Genomic DNA, 15,951 nt, shown 5'->3' with positions numbered 1-15,951 from the left:
TATCAATCTACACATTTAAAGAAATAACATCACATAAATTTGACAACCCATGAACTATATTGAGAATTTATTATTATTGTTGTTGTTATTATTCTCTTTCTCATAATCAAATATTTAATAGCATATATACATAATTATCTATGTATAATACATTAATTAAAATAAATTATATATCTTTTTAATAATTAATTATTTATTGATAATCAATATCTTATCAATTATATTAAATTTATGAATAACCATAATATATATATTATAATTATCATTGATACAAATAATATATGAAAGATAAGTATACATAATAATTATTAGTAGTTAATATATACTTATATATTAACGTATATACATAACACATAATACATATACATTAACCTATTAATTTATTATCAATATACATATATGCTATATATATTATATTAATAACTAATTAATATATAATTAATTATATAAATATAATAAGTATTATAATTAATATATCTAATATATCTAATATGTAATAATAATAATATATTGATTATTATATACATATTAATATTTATTATTAATTTAGATAAATAGTTAATTATAATTATATATAATATTTAAGTGTTTATATGTAATATGAATATCAACTATACATATACAAATTGAATATAGGTTAAGGATCATTTACATAATAACAATTAATAGTTAATGATTAATGTGTAATCAATGTGTGTATGGGTGTGTGTGTGGGTGTGTTACCAAAGTGTATTAATATGTGATTTAAAAAGTGGTAACGTAGGGTTGAAATGAAACGAGTTATCATTTCACTCAAACATTGATTCATCAAGTAGAGGAGGGGAGGGAGAATCTCATGACTTGCATTGCAAAGTTCTAGTAATTTCTTTTTAAACCAAAAGAGACATTACAAATGGGAAGCTAAAGAGACAATTTTATTTTCGTTAAAAGTTATTTTTGAAACAATTTATAAGTTTGGAACTTTAGCAAAGCAAAACATATTCGAGTAGGAGTAAACTTTGGTACCTGCTTCCATACAATGAAGATGGTAAGGACCAAGACTTTAGCCACATATTACAGGTTTCAAAAACCTTACTTGGTTGTTATCTGGGTCAACCCAAAAAATGGTTTATCTTATTGGAGTCCATTTGAGTAAACTTTAGTTTGGAGTAGCTAGATCACGGTAGATGTAAGCAAAAGAATGTGGCAAGAGTGACAGCTTGGAGGACAATGCATATTTTCAAGTGTTATGTAAGTGAAGGTTTCCTCAAAATAGCCCTGAGGGGCTACAATAACTTGCCACATATAAGGCATTGAAGGAGAGGATGGGGAAGTGACACATAGTAGGGGTGGGGTGGGGGAGGGGAGGAATAATAGTGCTTTTCATGCTATTAATTGCATTTTAAAAAAATAGGGATGGATTCAGGTTTGTTATTATAGAATCCTAATTAAAACTTGTTGTTAGTGTTTCATAGGCCGTGTGGTTTTAATCAATACTTACCTCATAAATTTACCTTTATTTGTATTAATGTGAGTTATGTGTATTAGTTAGTACTTATATTTATAGCTACATGCACATATATATACCAATATTGGCAAATATATCATTATATATATTTTTAATGCTTCAATACGTGTAACACACGCATGCACGCACACACACACATGCACTTGCGTATACATTACAATGTGAAAGGAAAAGATTTTTTGTATTAAATCAACTATGCATAAGGAGTATTGGGATGATCATGAAAAAACCTTAAATATTTCTAGGTTGTGTGGGTCGTCAGCCATGAATATTGAGCAAATCTACGTCAATTAAGAATTGATGACCATAGCCTTCTTCTCGTGTGGGTTGCAATGTTGTTGCATTGCTACTGTGGAGGCTAGACCTAGGTGTGGAGGCGGCATGGAGTGGTGGTCTAGGGAGGAATGCTAAGAGAAGTGACTAAGGCCAATGCTATTCTACAGGCATGGCGGAGAAGGAGAGTGACAAGGCTAGGTCAATATGATGAAGGAGTTATGGGTTTGGACAGTGTGGCATGTGAGTAATGTGATGGGGAAGCTAGCCTCACTATTTGTGAAGAGGTAGTTGTTTTATAATGGGAGAGAGGGCACATAACATTACTTTCCAAACTTCCATGCATCATAAAGGGCTAATCAACCATTATTTGAGGTGGAGCATCTGAGGCTTTGGTAGGGGGAGAGTTTTTATTGCACATCTAACTAGATGAGCTTAAGGAAGTTGGTCCTTATTTCCTTATAATAGCTAGTTGGTTCCATTAACTAGTTCATTTTCTAATAATTTTGCCACCCTACTAGACATTTTATTAATTCGTGATATAGTCTATAAGTAATGTTGGTGTCACAAGGGCCACTAGCAGTAGAGATTGGTCCAAGTTCTTTAAGTATTGAGAATATGCAGCCTTAACATAGTTATGCATATGGCTTTGTTCCTTATATTCCTTAAGCTTACTAAATTATGTCCACCATTTGGTGAGATAGCATGTATTATTAGTTTTTTAGAGAAATCCTTTATTTCTAATTGGGTGAGCTAACTTATAGTTCCATTCTTCTTTTGTACCTTAGGTGGTGTTTCATTTGATGTCTACAATGCTTATTATTAATGAGGAGATATCAAGAGTATGGCACATTGCTATTAATAATTTAGTCAACACTACTATTAGGCTAGTAATGAGTATTACCTTTTTAGATTGTCTTAACCAATTTTTTGTGAGTCAATGTCTAGCCCTTTTTTAATGTATTTTATGTGTGACTTTATTTACAATCTATTATATTGGTTATTATTAATGAGGAGTCTAATCCATTTGTAAAAGTAGATGTTGATCCACAAGAGGGTGGGTGGTGCCTACGGCACCCATGTGTCTGTGGTTTTTTGTCCTGTAGTACTACACAACTATTCAACCAATTAAGGCCATGAGCTTTTTTTGTCTATTTTGATGTGAGGATATTCTTTTGCTATCCTCATAGTAGCGACAAGTTGCCATAGATGAGATTTGGTGAAACCGTTTCTTGAAAAGTCTTTTATAGGTAAACATATGTTCTCATAGGCAGTGTCCACATGATTGTTGGAGTAAAGAATGGGTCCAATAAGTGAGATAATCACTTTGTGGGACTAGCATGAGGGGAGAGTTCTTGCTCGATGTATATACTTATTGCAATGGAATGTAAATTTATTTATTTTGTCATGTGTTTTTATAATCATAACCCCATTATTACAAGAGAGTTCCATATTGAGGAAGGTAGTGCTAGAGATACAAAATGCCCTATTTCAAAGAAGAAGATGGAGTTTTTTGAATAGTCAAACTCAAGGGGGATTCCTTTATAGATAGTGAAGGGAGAGTTGACAAGAAAGATTGTGGGGTTAGGTACATTGATTAGGAGTAGATCATCATAGTACTTGAATGTATGTGTGAAGTGTTTGAGGATGTCATATCAATTGAGGGTTGCTAGATTTTTGCGAAAACTATATTCAAAGAATGCTAGGAAAAGGTTGCACCATAAAGTTGAGCAACTAAAGCCCATAGGGATCCCTTTTCTTTGTCTTTTGATAATGCCATTGAGGGTAATGAATGTGTTGTTGATTACCCAAGTGTTGCGGTGTAGGCATTCATCAAGTGAGAGAGAAGGGTCCTTGACAATTTCTGGTTTGTCCAACTGCCATTACCTTTTAGTGGGGAGAAAATTTCATTCTTGATTCATTGGAAGGTCCATTTGATAAGAGTATTAATGATAGTAATGAGTCCAAATTCTCCATTGTGAGGAATGATTTCATAACATTTTTTAATGTCATCTCAAAGAATGCTAAAGATTTTGTTTGGTAAGTTAATAAAGACTTGTTGGCTTGAGTTTGCAATCCAAAAGGATTGGATGTTGATCCTAGGTAGAATAGCCACTTTCCTGTCTAGTTCTGCACAAAGGTTCATCAATGTCTCTTTACATGATAAGAGTACCTTTGTTAAGATATTGGTAAACTGAGAGGAGATACAATTAGAGGCATTGGTAATCCACATAAAGTCTTCCTTATGGGCTTTAAATATTCCCATTAGAAAGGGTATCTTTTCTTAGAATTGGTCCCTTTTCACTTTGAGGTAGTAGATGGATGTATGTACAATATTGCATATGGTAGGGGTGCCCAAGCTGCATGGGTCCAAATCAATCCCATTAAATCTATCCTTTGCAAAGGAGATAACCAATTTTTTGCAAAAGAAGGAAGGGTTATTAGGGCATTTATCAATGCCAATGATATATAAGTCCTCAAATAGTTTAGAAAAACCCTTGGGATTGAATTCATGTTTGTGTGGCATTCCAATAGATATCATTGCTAATTTAATTTTTGGGTAATATAAGAGGTGAATTTTCCTTGGTACCCAAGTGCATCTAGATTAAGAATATGTAGGAACTCTTCAAAATCAGCAAGTGACACATCGTGGGCTTCTTTTACATTGTAGTTTCTAGAGGGAATATGATTGAACCTCTTAGAAATTAGAACTATGAGATTTTCATTTGTAATGATGTTAAGGTTTATAATGCCCACATGATGCGTGCTTTTGTAGTTAAAAAGATTGCTATAGAGTTTGTAGTTATAGTGGGTTTGGTGGTCTTGCAAAAAGTATCTAAGGGTTTGTAGAGAATGTCCTTAGGAGATGGTAAGAATTTCCATCCAATGACTATATCATCAAAAAGATTTGGTTGTAGGGGTAGATTAAGCAAGTCAAAAAATTCTTTAAAACTTTTTTTTGGGTTTGACCAATAGAGTCTAGTAGCCCATTACAAAAAGAAACATGTACAGTCCTCACACGAGGTCTAATAGAGACAATATCTACGTGGCCATGTGGTTGCAAAACTATAATCATGATCAATTAGTCAAAGTGTTTAGCTATTGAGTTGCATTCTTCTAGTGAAGCTCCTTTTCTCTTTAGGTGGTGAGATGTGTTAAGGATGTTGTTGGAGCTTTGGGTTGTTGTAGCAACTCTCTTGGAGCCAAATTTTGGTGCGCAAATCGGATGTTGTATGCGTACATAGCGAGCGTTGGAAGGTCCCCAAGAACAAAAGAACTCTACTTTAAGCTCAAAATTCAAGAGAATAGACTTGCACGACATGAGGCAAAAAGACCAATTGGGTACAATCTCCCCCCATGCCTTATGTGAGTGCTCCACAAAGCATGTATTTAATATTTTATTCATCTCCAAGCTCAAAAATAGTCCAATTTTACAATTAGCATGCTTTAGCTTTTGTGTTTGCTTTTGTCCAAATAAAGAATAAAGTGGTTGGGCGTCCCAATAGTCGAGGAGTGCCCAAATACAATGTCCAATAATGAATATTTAAATCGTGCGCCCATGCACATACAAAATAATAAATATATGTCAAGCACTTCAATAAATAAGCGCGTCAAAATAAATATTGGTGTCACGCTTGAGATGTACGCCCATCAAAAATGATAATTTCTTCTAAATAACTTGAATACATGCTATCGCCCAGTGCTTCCTAGCCCACTGCCGCCTGCTCTACACATCAACCGAAGCATTCACAATTGTTAGAAAATAATAAAATTAAACTGACAAAAGTGAATGCCTAGCAGTGTTCAGCTATAAAATAAATAAATATGTTGGAACTCTGTCCTAACCTTAATTTAATACGAGTGCGCACTCAAAACTCATAAACGCCCATTAATTTAAATATGTATTTTGCAGAATCACACACTATGGAATCACCCACTTGCACATTAAATTAACGTGATGCTCGAAAAGGACAGGCATCCTCGTCAGCTTTTCACACAAGGAATCCACCTTGTGTACGAACCCTGACAAAATAAATAATAAATATAATTTTACGAAATCTACTGCAAAACCTCACGGAATCCACCATGGTCTCACGAAATCCACCGTGGAATATGCCTCTTGGCATCATACCCCCAAGGTGGGATAGCAATTGTCCTCAATTGCTATTAGCTCAATGTGGAGCGAGTAGTGAGGAGTAAGCACTTAGGTCACGAGCGTGCACCCATTGAGCCTCTTCAACAGGATAATTTTTGAACTTATCCAAATATCTAGAGTATCTACAGCCAGTTCTAGTGGTCATAAAGTCAATATCTAGAATAGTCTCAGGTTCAAAGTGGTCATAAAGTTAGTATCTAGAATAGTCTCAGGTTCAAAGATTTCAGTTTCTTCTTCTAACAAAGGAGGGTTTTCATAGACAGGGTGAACAAGTAATGGGCCTCTAAAAGGTTGTAATAAACTTATATGAAAAGTGTTGTGGATTTTCTACTGTTGGGGTAATTCTATTTTAAATGCATTATCATTGATTTTGTGAATGATTTTGAAGGGTCCATAAAATCTAGGAGCTAACTTTACAACAGGGTGTTTCTCAATACTTTGTAATCTCGCTTTTCAATTTGTAACCAGACATAATCATCAATTGTGAAATTCATCGCTTTTATTTTCTTGTTAGCTTGTCTAGTATATGATTGCTGGGCTTTCACAATCATATCTTTAACTTCATAAAAAATAATAGCATACATATTGGCAATATCATCAGCAGCTTTAACTTTGTTTGACAATGAAGTAATAGGTGTAGGCAATCTATGTCCATAAATGATTTCAAAATGTGCTTTTTGTGTAGCTGTATGTGGAGTGTTATTATAAGCAAACTGAAGTAAATGCAAGCGTGTATCCCAAGTTTGTGGTTTTGAAATTGTGTATGCATGTAGAAGATCAAAGATTGTATTGTTTATAGCTTTTGTTTGTCCATTTGTTTCAGGATGAAATGCAGATGAAAAATCAATATTTCTTCCTAAGTTTGCAAACAAAGTAGTTCAAATATTATTGAGAATCTAGAATCACGATCAGAAATTATAGCTTTTGGTAAACCATGGTTAGTGAAAATAGTTTTCAGAAACAATTGAGCAGCTTGAGATGCAGTTAACGTTTTCTTGCATGGAATGAAATATGTTTGTTTGCTAAACTGATCGACAATAGTCCAAATCATATCGTGATTAGCTTGAGTGTTAGGAAAACCAGTAATAAAATCCATTGAAATATGTTCTCATGGTCATTTTGGAATTGGTAAAGGCATTAACAAACCATATTGCTTACCATGGTGTCGCTTAACTCTTTGACAAATTAAACATTCAGTTACAAAGTTAGAAACATCAGATTCCATTTGTGGCCAGTAGAAATCTTCAACCAATGTACGTAAAGTGGAAATAATACCTCTATGGCCTTGATATGGGGGACAATGAATTTCGTGCAACACAAATGATCTAAATGGAATAGTTACACATAACCTTTTCTCATAAAACATAAGCCCATCGGCATAAGACAATGAATCGATTGGAATCCAATTATTTGCAATTAATTTATTCCAATTTGAAAACTAGGGTCTTGATCATAGGTATCTTTCATAGGAATAATGGAATCAAAAGATATCATAGAAATATTATGAATAGTTGGTCTTCTACTCAAGGCATCGGCAACAATATTTTCTTTTCCAGGTTGATATTGTATAAGTGGATGAAAACTTTGAATAAAAGCAGCCCATTTAATATGCCAGTCTTCAGAGATTTGTGACTGACTAAGGAGATGTTTGATACTTTGTTGGTCACTTTTGATCATGAATTCAGATCCCATTAAATAGTGTTTCCATTGACGTAAAGCTTGTACTATTGCTAGCGATTCCTTATCATAGGTAGAATACTTAAGTTCGGATGGTTTAAGTTTGCAGCTAGAGTAAGCTATGGGATGTGAATCTTGCATAAGGACATGTCCTATTCCTGATCCACTAGCGTCAGTGACTACTAGGAAGAATGGTCTATTAAAGTCAGGGAGTTGCAATACAGGAGCATGTGTTAAGGCATGTTTCAGTAAATCAAAAGACTTTTGCTAATTTTCAAACCAATGATACACAATACCTTTCTTTAATAATTTTGTTAAAGGTAATGCAAGCAATGAAAAATTTCTCACAAATTTTCTGTAAAAGCTAGCAAGACCTAAGAAAGAACGTAGTTTATGCACATTTTTAGGTATTAGCCAAATCAAAATTGCTTCTATCTTTTTAGGATCAACTTTAATACCTTCAGATGAAACAATATGTCCTAAGTATTCAATGTGGGTTTGGAAAAATTCACTCTTTTCAAGATTAGCATATAATTGATTGTCTTTCAAGAATTAAAAAACCAAGGATAAATGTTCATAATGCTCATTCTCATTCTTACTGAAAACCAATATGTCATCAAAGAAAACAATTACACAATGCTGATGCTTCAAAAATATGCGATTCATCATATGACTGAATGTGGCTGGTGCATTAGTTAGACCAAAAGGCATAACAAGGAATTCATAATGTCCAAATTGTGTTCTAAATGCAGTTTTAAAAATATCATATGTGTCCAATCATACTTGATGGTATCCAGATTTAAGATCTATCTTGCTAAATATTGTAGCCCCTTGTAATTTATCCATGAGATCATCTACCCTAGGGATCAGATATCTATTCTTGACAGTGATATTATTTAGGACATGATAATCAATGCACATCATATAGGTGTTATTTTTCTTTTTAACTAATAGGACAAGTGCACTAAAAGGAGAACTACTAGGCCTAATGAGTCCTCGAGTTAACAATTCTTCAACTTGGGTTTGAATTTCTTTATGTTCAATTTGATTATGTCGAAAAGGTGCTTTACATGGTGGTTGTGAACTTGGAATGAAGTCTATTTTATGATCTTTAGGACATGTATGTGGTAAACCAAGTAGTAAGTCAGCAGCAAAACAATCTTTAAATTGTGAAAGAAATTGTGTGTGCCTAGCATGCATATGATTTTCCTTAACTTCAATTTCATTCACCCGTATTAAGTAGGATTTGGTACTTTTTCTTAATGCACATTTAGTCTGTGTATAACTAAGCAATGCAAAGCCATCGAAAGTGTGCATACCATGCAATGTGATTTGTTTTTCATTAAAATGAATCTTCATTGAATGCGTGGAATAATCTATATCAAGATTATATTGATGACGCTGAGGCATTCCTAAGATAATGTCACTAGATTGCAAAGGCACAACTAAGAATTTTTTGCGTTCAGCATAATCACCAATTTTAATTTCTAAGTTATGCACTTCTTGTGTTCCATTGTATCTAGTGCTTTTTAAGAATGCAACCTTGATGCGATAATGAGTTGAAACAGTATGTAAATTCAATTCTTTGACAAATTTTGTAGAAATAAAATCGTGTGTGCTCCCATCATAATGCAAAACAATCTTTTCTCTACCATGCACAATACATTTCATCATTAATAAAGAATGAGGATTTGGCATACCTGGTAAAGTATCTGAAGTAGTACCGATATCGTCATCATCTTCTATGAAATTTGGCATTTCTTCATGGTCTTCATCTTCAGTCGCTCCCAAGTAGTTGATGTGAATAGTTGGCCTTTTGGATTGATAATTCACCGCTAGATGTCCAGGTTTATGGCACTTGTAGCAGACAATGGGTTTGGCTTTGGAAACATTATTAGTAATGGTTGGGATTTTAGGAATGTTGGGATTTGGTTGGAAAGATGGCATAGGATTTGGATTTGTGTTTGATGGTAAAGCAGGGGATCGTGTCCAAGATTTACGGAACAAAGATGGAACAAAGCGATTTTGATTGTATCTTCTAAAGTTAGAATTGAATTGCTTTGTACCAAAGTTACCATTATTTGAGAATTGTTGTGGTCGCTTCTCTCGTCCTCGAATTTTATCTTCAGCATCATGGGCTAAGGAAATTGTATCTTCGAGAGTCGTTGGCTTAAACACGTTCACTTCCGTATAAAAGTGACCAAGCAAACCAGATATAAACTTGCACTTATGGATCACCTCAAGTACATCTTCGAGCATTCGAAGTTGTAATAAGGCATTCTAGAAACTCTCGGTATATTGTGAAATAGGTTCGCGATCTCTTTGTTGCAGAAGATCTCACTGTTTGATTACTTTTTCGTGGAATTGAGGTGGAAGAAAATTGTGCAAAAATTTCTTTTGAAAAGTCTCCCAAGTAGTAGGACAATCAATCCTTTTGCGGACAACAGTCCACCATAGCAATGCTCTGTTCACTAAATGATTAGTGACACACTTAATTTTGTCTTTTTTGGCATACTGTTTTTCATGGAAATAATCATCAAACTGATTGATAAAAGCGAGAACATTCTTTCCATCGTATAACCCATTGAAAGTACGAAATTTGAAATTTCTTTTACTTATCTTGGCTTCTTTCTGGATAGATTGTGCTTCGAGTGTCACATCGATCGTGCGTCGTATAACATCTTTAGGTTGCGGTCCATCTTGATCGGCAGTAGATCATTGAAGAGTGGCCAATTGAGCTTGCAAAGTTTGACGTGCTCTTCATTCCTCTTGAAGCTGCATCATAATTAGGTCCAATTTTTGCTCTACTGTTGGTTCCAGTAAATCACTTTCGGCCATAAAATCTTCCATATTTTGATCAGTCATCCTGTAAAATTTCAAACAACCTCACACACTCGAAATCTTGTGATGCCATGAGGCATATTCCACGGTGGATTTCGTGAGATTTTACGATGGATTCCGTAAGATTTTATTACCAAGGCTCATACACAAAGTGGATTCTTTGTGCGAGAAGTCGATCGGGATGCCTATCCTTTTCAGGCATTTTGTTAATTTGATGTGTACATGGGTGATTCCATAGCAGGTGATTTTACAAAATACATATTTAAATTAATAAACGTTTATGAGTTTAGAGTGTGCACTCGTGATAAATTAAGGTTAGTATTGATTTCTAACCAATTTATTTATGTAGCTGAAGACTGCTAGGTATTCACTTTTGCCGGTTTAATTGTATTATTTTTCTAACAATTGTGAATGCTTCAATTGATGTGTAGAGATAGCAGCGGTGGCAGTGGAAAGCATTGGAGGATAGCGTCTATTCAAGTTATCGTCAATATTTTAATGGGCGCGTGTCTTACGCATGGCTCCTATATTTTGTCGAGCTTATTTATCAAAGCACTTGATATTTATTTATTATTTTTGTATGCGCATGGGCGCACGATTTAGATATTTGTATTGGACATTGTATTTGGGTACCGCCTGACTTCTTGGGTGTCTATTAGCTTTACTTTTTTATTGGCACAAAAGCAAACTCAAAAGCTAAAGCGTGCTATTTTGTAATTTGGGCTATTATTTGAGCTTGAAGATGATTAATATATGAAATACATGCTTTGTGGAGCGCTCACGCAAGGCGTGGGGGGAGATTGCACCCAATTGGTCTCTTGTTCATGTCGTGCAAGCTTTCTTCATTGATTTGTGTGCAAAAAGTAGTGTTCTTTTGTTCTTGGGGACCTTTTGATGCTCACTACGCGCGCATACGGCATCCGATCTGTGCACCAGTGGTATCAGAGCGAAATTGAGATCGAGAGCTTTCAATCGCTTACCATCTTGCACGAAGGCGGAGCTCCTGGAACGATCGAGCTCTACAGTCAGTTTCGTCGCGAATGGTCGATACCAGTGTGTTCCTGGCAGTCAAGAACCCCCTTCTGTACCCTTTGATCACGAAGGACCAGCCTGTGGAGGCGGAGGACCACGTGGACATGTCCTTCTTCAAGTTGTCTTCAAATAGACAGAAAAGCCTCCATAGCTAAAAAGCTTAAAAGCTTTATCTCAAAGTTTAAAAAAGCTTAATAGTAAGCTTAATAAGAAAGCTTAGCCACATCGAATTTTCCGCCTGCGGCGTCAGTATGAACTGACAGCCGTCGAATCCGTTGAGGATGTCCTAAAGTCCACAAAATCCACGCTTGATCAATAAGAGCCTTAAGCTCTTAAGTCCCCCAAGTCCACTAAGCCTCCTTATTCTTGCAAGTCACCTAAGTCACAGAGGTCCATAAAAGACTTATTCAACAACTCCCATAAAGGCAGTTTACACGCAGAAGCACAGAATCCGTTTATTGCTCTCTGGTGGACCTTGTTCACACCTGCAGACTTGCTGAACTAGTTTCAGTAAGAACATAACTTCATACGAAGATTATACGCCGTTTCTACGTGACGATTGTGACAACGAATACCGCAATCGCAAAGGAGAAAGACTATAAAAGCCAAACAAAAATATACAAGCCTTGTATACCCGCTTTTGAGCTACGCTCATTCCGCTAATCAGATTTCGAGAGTGTGAGATCTTTTGGATTTTACAGGATGACTGAACAAAACATGGACGATTTTATGGCTGAAGGTGATTTACCCGAATTAACAATGGAACAAAAGTTGGATTTGATTATGATGTAGCTCGAAGAAGAACGAAGAGCCCGACAAGCTTTGCAAGTTCAATTGGCCAATCTGCAATGATCTACCGCCAACCGAGATGGATCGCAACCCGAAGATATGGTGGATTGTGGTCCGCAAGAGTGTTGATTGCCCTACTACAAGGGAGAGTTTCCAAAAGAAATTTTTGCAGAATTTCCTTCCTCCTCAGTTCCATGAAAAAGCCATCAAGTAAAGGGATCTTCTACATCAAAGAGATCGTGAACCTATTTTCCAATACACTGAACGTTTTTGGAATGCTCTACTGCAACTATGCATGCTCGAAGATGTACTTGAAGCAACTCACAAACGCAAATTTATGTCTGGCCTACTTGGACATTACTATGCAGAAGTCAATATGTTCAAGCCAACAACCCTTGAAGATGCAATTTCCTTGGCTCATGACACTGAAGACAAGATTCGCGGAAGAGACAAGCGACCACAACAATTTCCAACTAATGGTAACTATCGTTCCAAACAATTCAATTCAAATTTTTGAAGATTCAATCAAAGTCGTTTTTTTCCATCTTCATTCTGTAAGTCTTGGACACGACCACCTGCTTTGCCATCAAATACCAATCCAAACCCTAAGCCATCCTCACAGCCAAATCCCAACATTCCTAAACTTCCTGCCATTACTAACAATGTATCTAAAGCCAAACCCATAGTTTGTTACAAATGCCATCAACCTGGACATCTAGCAGCCAATTGTCAATCCAAAAAGCCACATATCCATATCAATTATCTTGGAGCAATTGAAGAAGAAGAATGTGAGGAAATGCCTGACTTTACGGAAGATGATGACGACATTGGTACTACTTCGGATACTTTGCTAGGTATGCCAACTCCCCATTCTTTGTTAACAATGAAATGTTTTGTGCATGGTAAAGAAAAGACTATATTACATGATGATGGTAGCACACATGACTTTATTTCTACAAAGTTAGTGAAAGAGTTGAATTTACAAACTGTTTCTACACATTATCTCATTAAAGTTGCATTCTTAGGCACAAGATATAATGGAACACAAGAGGTGCATGATTTAGAAATTAAAATTGGTGAATATACTGAACGAAGAAATTTCCTAGTTGTACCTTTGCAGTCTAGTGACATTATCTTAGGAATGCCTTGGCGTCATCAATATAATCCCAACATAGATTATTCTACGCATTCAATTAAAATTTATTTTCAAGGAAAACAAATCACATTGCATGGTATGCACGCTTCTAATAAATTTTCACTGCTTACTCATACTCAGGCTAAACGTGCATTACGTAAAAGTAGCAAATCTTATTTAGTATGGGTGAATGAACTTCAAGCTAAAGAAAAACAGATGCATCCTAGGCATACACAATTTCTTGCCCAATTTCAAGATTGTTTTGTTGATTTACCACTTGGACTACCACCTTCACGTATTGAAGCTCAATAAATAGATTTAATTCTTGGAACACAACCACCATGTAAAGCACCATATAGACATAACCAAATTAATTAGACCTAGTAGTTCTCCATTTGATGCACCTGTCTTATTAGTGAAAAAGAAAAATAATACTTATCGCATGTGCATTGGTTATCGTGCCCTAAATAAAATTACTGTTAAGAATAGATATCCAATTCCTAGGGTAGATGATCTTATGGATAAATTACAAGGATCTGCCATATTCAATAAGATAGATCTTAAATCTGATTATCATTAAGTAAGATTGGATAAATATGATATATTCAAAACTGCATTTAGAACACAATTTGGACACTATGAATTTCTAGTTATGCCTTTCGGTCTAACTAATGCACCAGCCACATTTAGTCGCATGATGAATCACATATTTTTGAAATATCAGCATTGTGTCATAGTATTCTTTGATGATATATTAGTATTCAGTAAAAATGAGAATGAGCATTATGAACATTTGTCTTTAGTTTTTAAGTTGTTAAAAGACAATCAATTATATGCTAATCCGGAAAAGAGTGAATTCTTTCAATCAGAAATTGAATATCTAGGACACATTGTTTCATCAGAAGGTATTAAGGTTGACCCTAAAAAGATAGATGCAATTTTAAATTGGCCCATACCCAAAAATGTGCATGAGTTACGTTCTTTTCTAGGTCTTGCTTGTTTTTACAGAAAGTTTGTAAGGAATTTCTCATTACTTGCCTTACCTTTGACAAAACTTTTAAAGAAGGGTATTGTCTATAACTGGTCTGATAATCAACAAAAATCTTTTGATTTATTGAAACATGCATTAATCCATGCTCCTGTCTTACAACTACCTGATTTCAATAGACCATTCTTCTCAGTAGTTACTGACGCTAGCGGATCTGGAATAGGAGCTGTCCTTATGCAAGATAATCATCCCATAGCCTACTCTAGCTGTAAACTCAAACCATCCGAACTTAAATATTCTACATATGATAAAGAATTGCTAGCTGTAGTACAAGCCTTACGTCAATGGAAACATTATTTAATGGGTTCTGAATTTATGATCAAAACTGACCAACAAAGCATTAGACATCTCCTTAGTCAACCCCAAATATCTGACTGACACATTAAATGGGCAGCTTTTATTCAAAGTTTTCATCCCCTTATATAATATCAACCAAGAAAAGAGAATGTTGTAGCCGATGCTTTGAGTAGAAGATCGACAATTCATAATATTTCTGTGATATCATTTGATTCCCTTATCCCCATGAAAGATACTTATTATCAGGATCTTACTTTTCAAGCTGATTGGAATAAGTTAGTTGCAAATAATTGGATTCCTATTGATTCATTGTCTTACAATAATGGATTCATGTTTTATGAAAAAAGATTATGTGTTATAGTTCCATTTCGATCATTTGTTTTGCATGAGATTCATTGTCCTCCATATCAAGGTCATAGAGGAATTATATCTACTTTGCGTACATTGACTGAAGATTTTTATTCGCCACATATGGACATTGATGTATCTAACTTTGTATCTGAATGTTTAGTTTGTCAACGAGTTAAAAGACACCATGGTAAACAATATGGTTTACTAATGCCATTATCTATTCCATCACGACCATGGGAACATATTTCAATGGATTTTATCACTGGTTTACCTAACACTAAAGCTAACCATATATGATTTGGACTGTTGTAGACAGGTTTAGCAAACAAGCATGTTTCATTCCATGCAAGAAAACTTTAACTGCATCTCAAGCTGCTCAATTGTTTTTGAAAATTGTTTTCACTAATCATGATTTCCCAAAAGTTATTATTTCTGATCGTGATTCTAGATTTTGTAATAATTTTTGGATTACTTTGTTTGCCAACTTAGGAACAAATATTGATTTTTCATCTGCATTTCATCTTGAAACAAACGGTCAAACAGAAGCTACTAACAGTACTATTTTAGATCTTTTGCGTGCTTACACTATTTCAAAACTACAGGCATGGGATACACATCTACATTTACTTCAGTTTGTATATAATAATACACCACATACAGCTACAAAGAAAGCACCATTTGAAGTTATTTATGGATATAGATTTCCTACACTTGTTGCATCATTATCAAACAAAATTTAGACTGGTGATGATATTGCTAACATGCATGCCACTATTTTTGATGAAGTTAAAGATATGATTGCCAAAGCTCAGCAATCATATACAAAACAAGCAAAGAAAAAGAGA

Source organism: Lygodium microphyllum, chromosome 11 (genome assembly GCF_053477565.2).
Source record: "Lygodium microphyllum isolate KBCC chromosome 11, Lygodium_microphyllum_v1.1.10, whole genome shotgun sequence".
Classification (NCBI taxonomy): domain Eukaryota; kingdom Viridiplantae; phylum Streptophyta; class Polypodiopsida; order Schizaeales; family Lygodiaceae; genus Lygodium; species Lygodium microphyllum.
Note: the sequence above shows the minus strand (reverse complement) of the source record.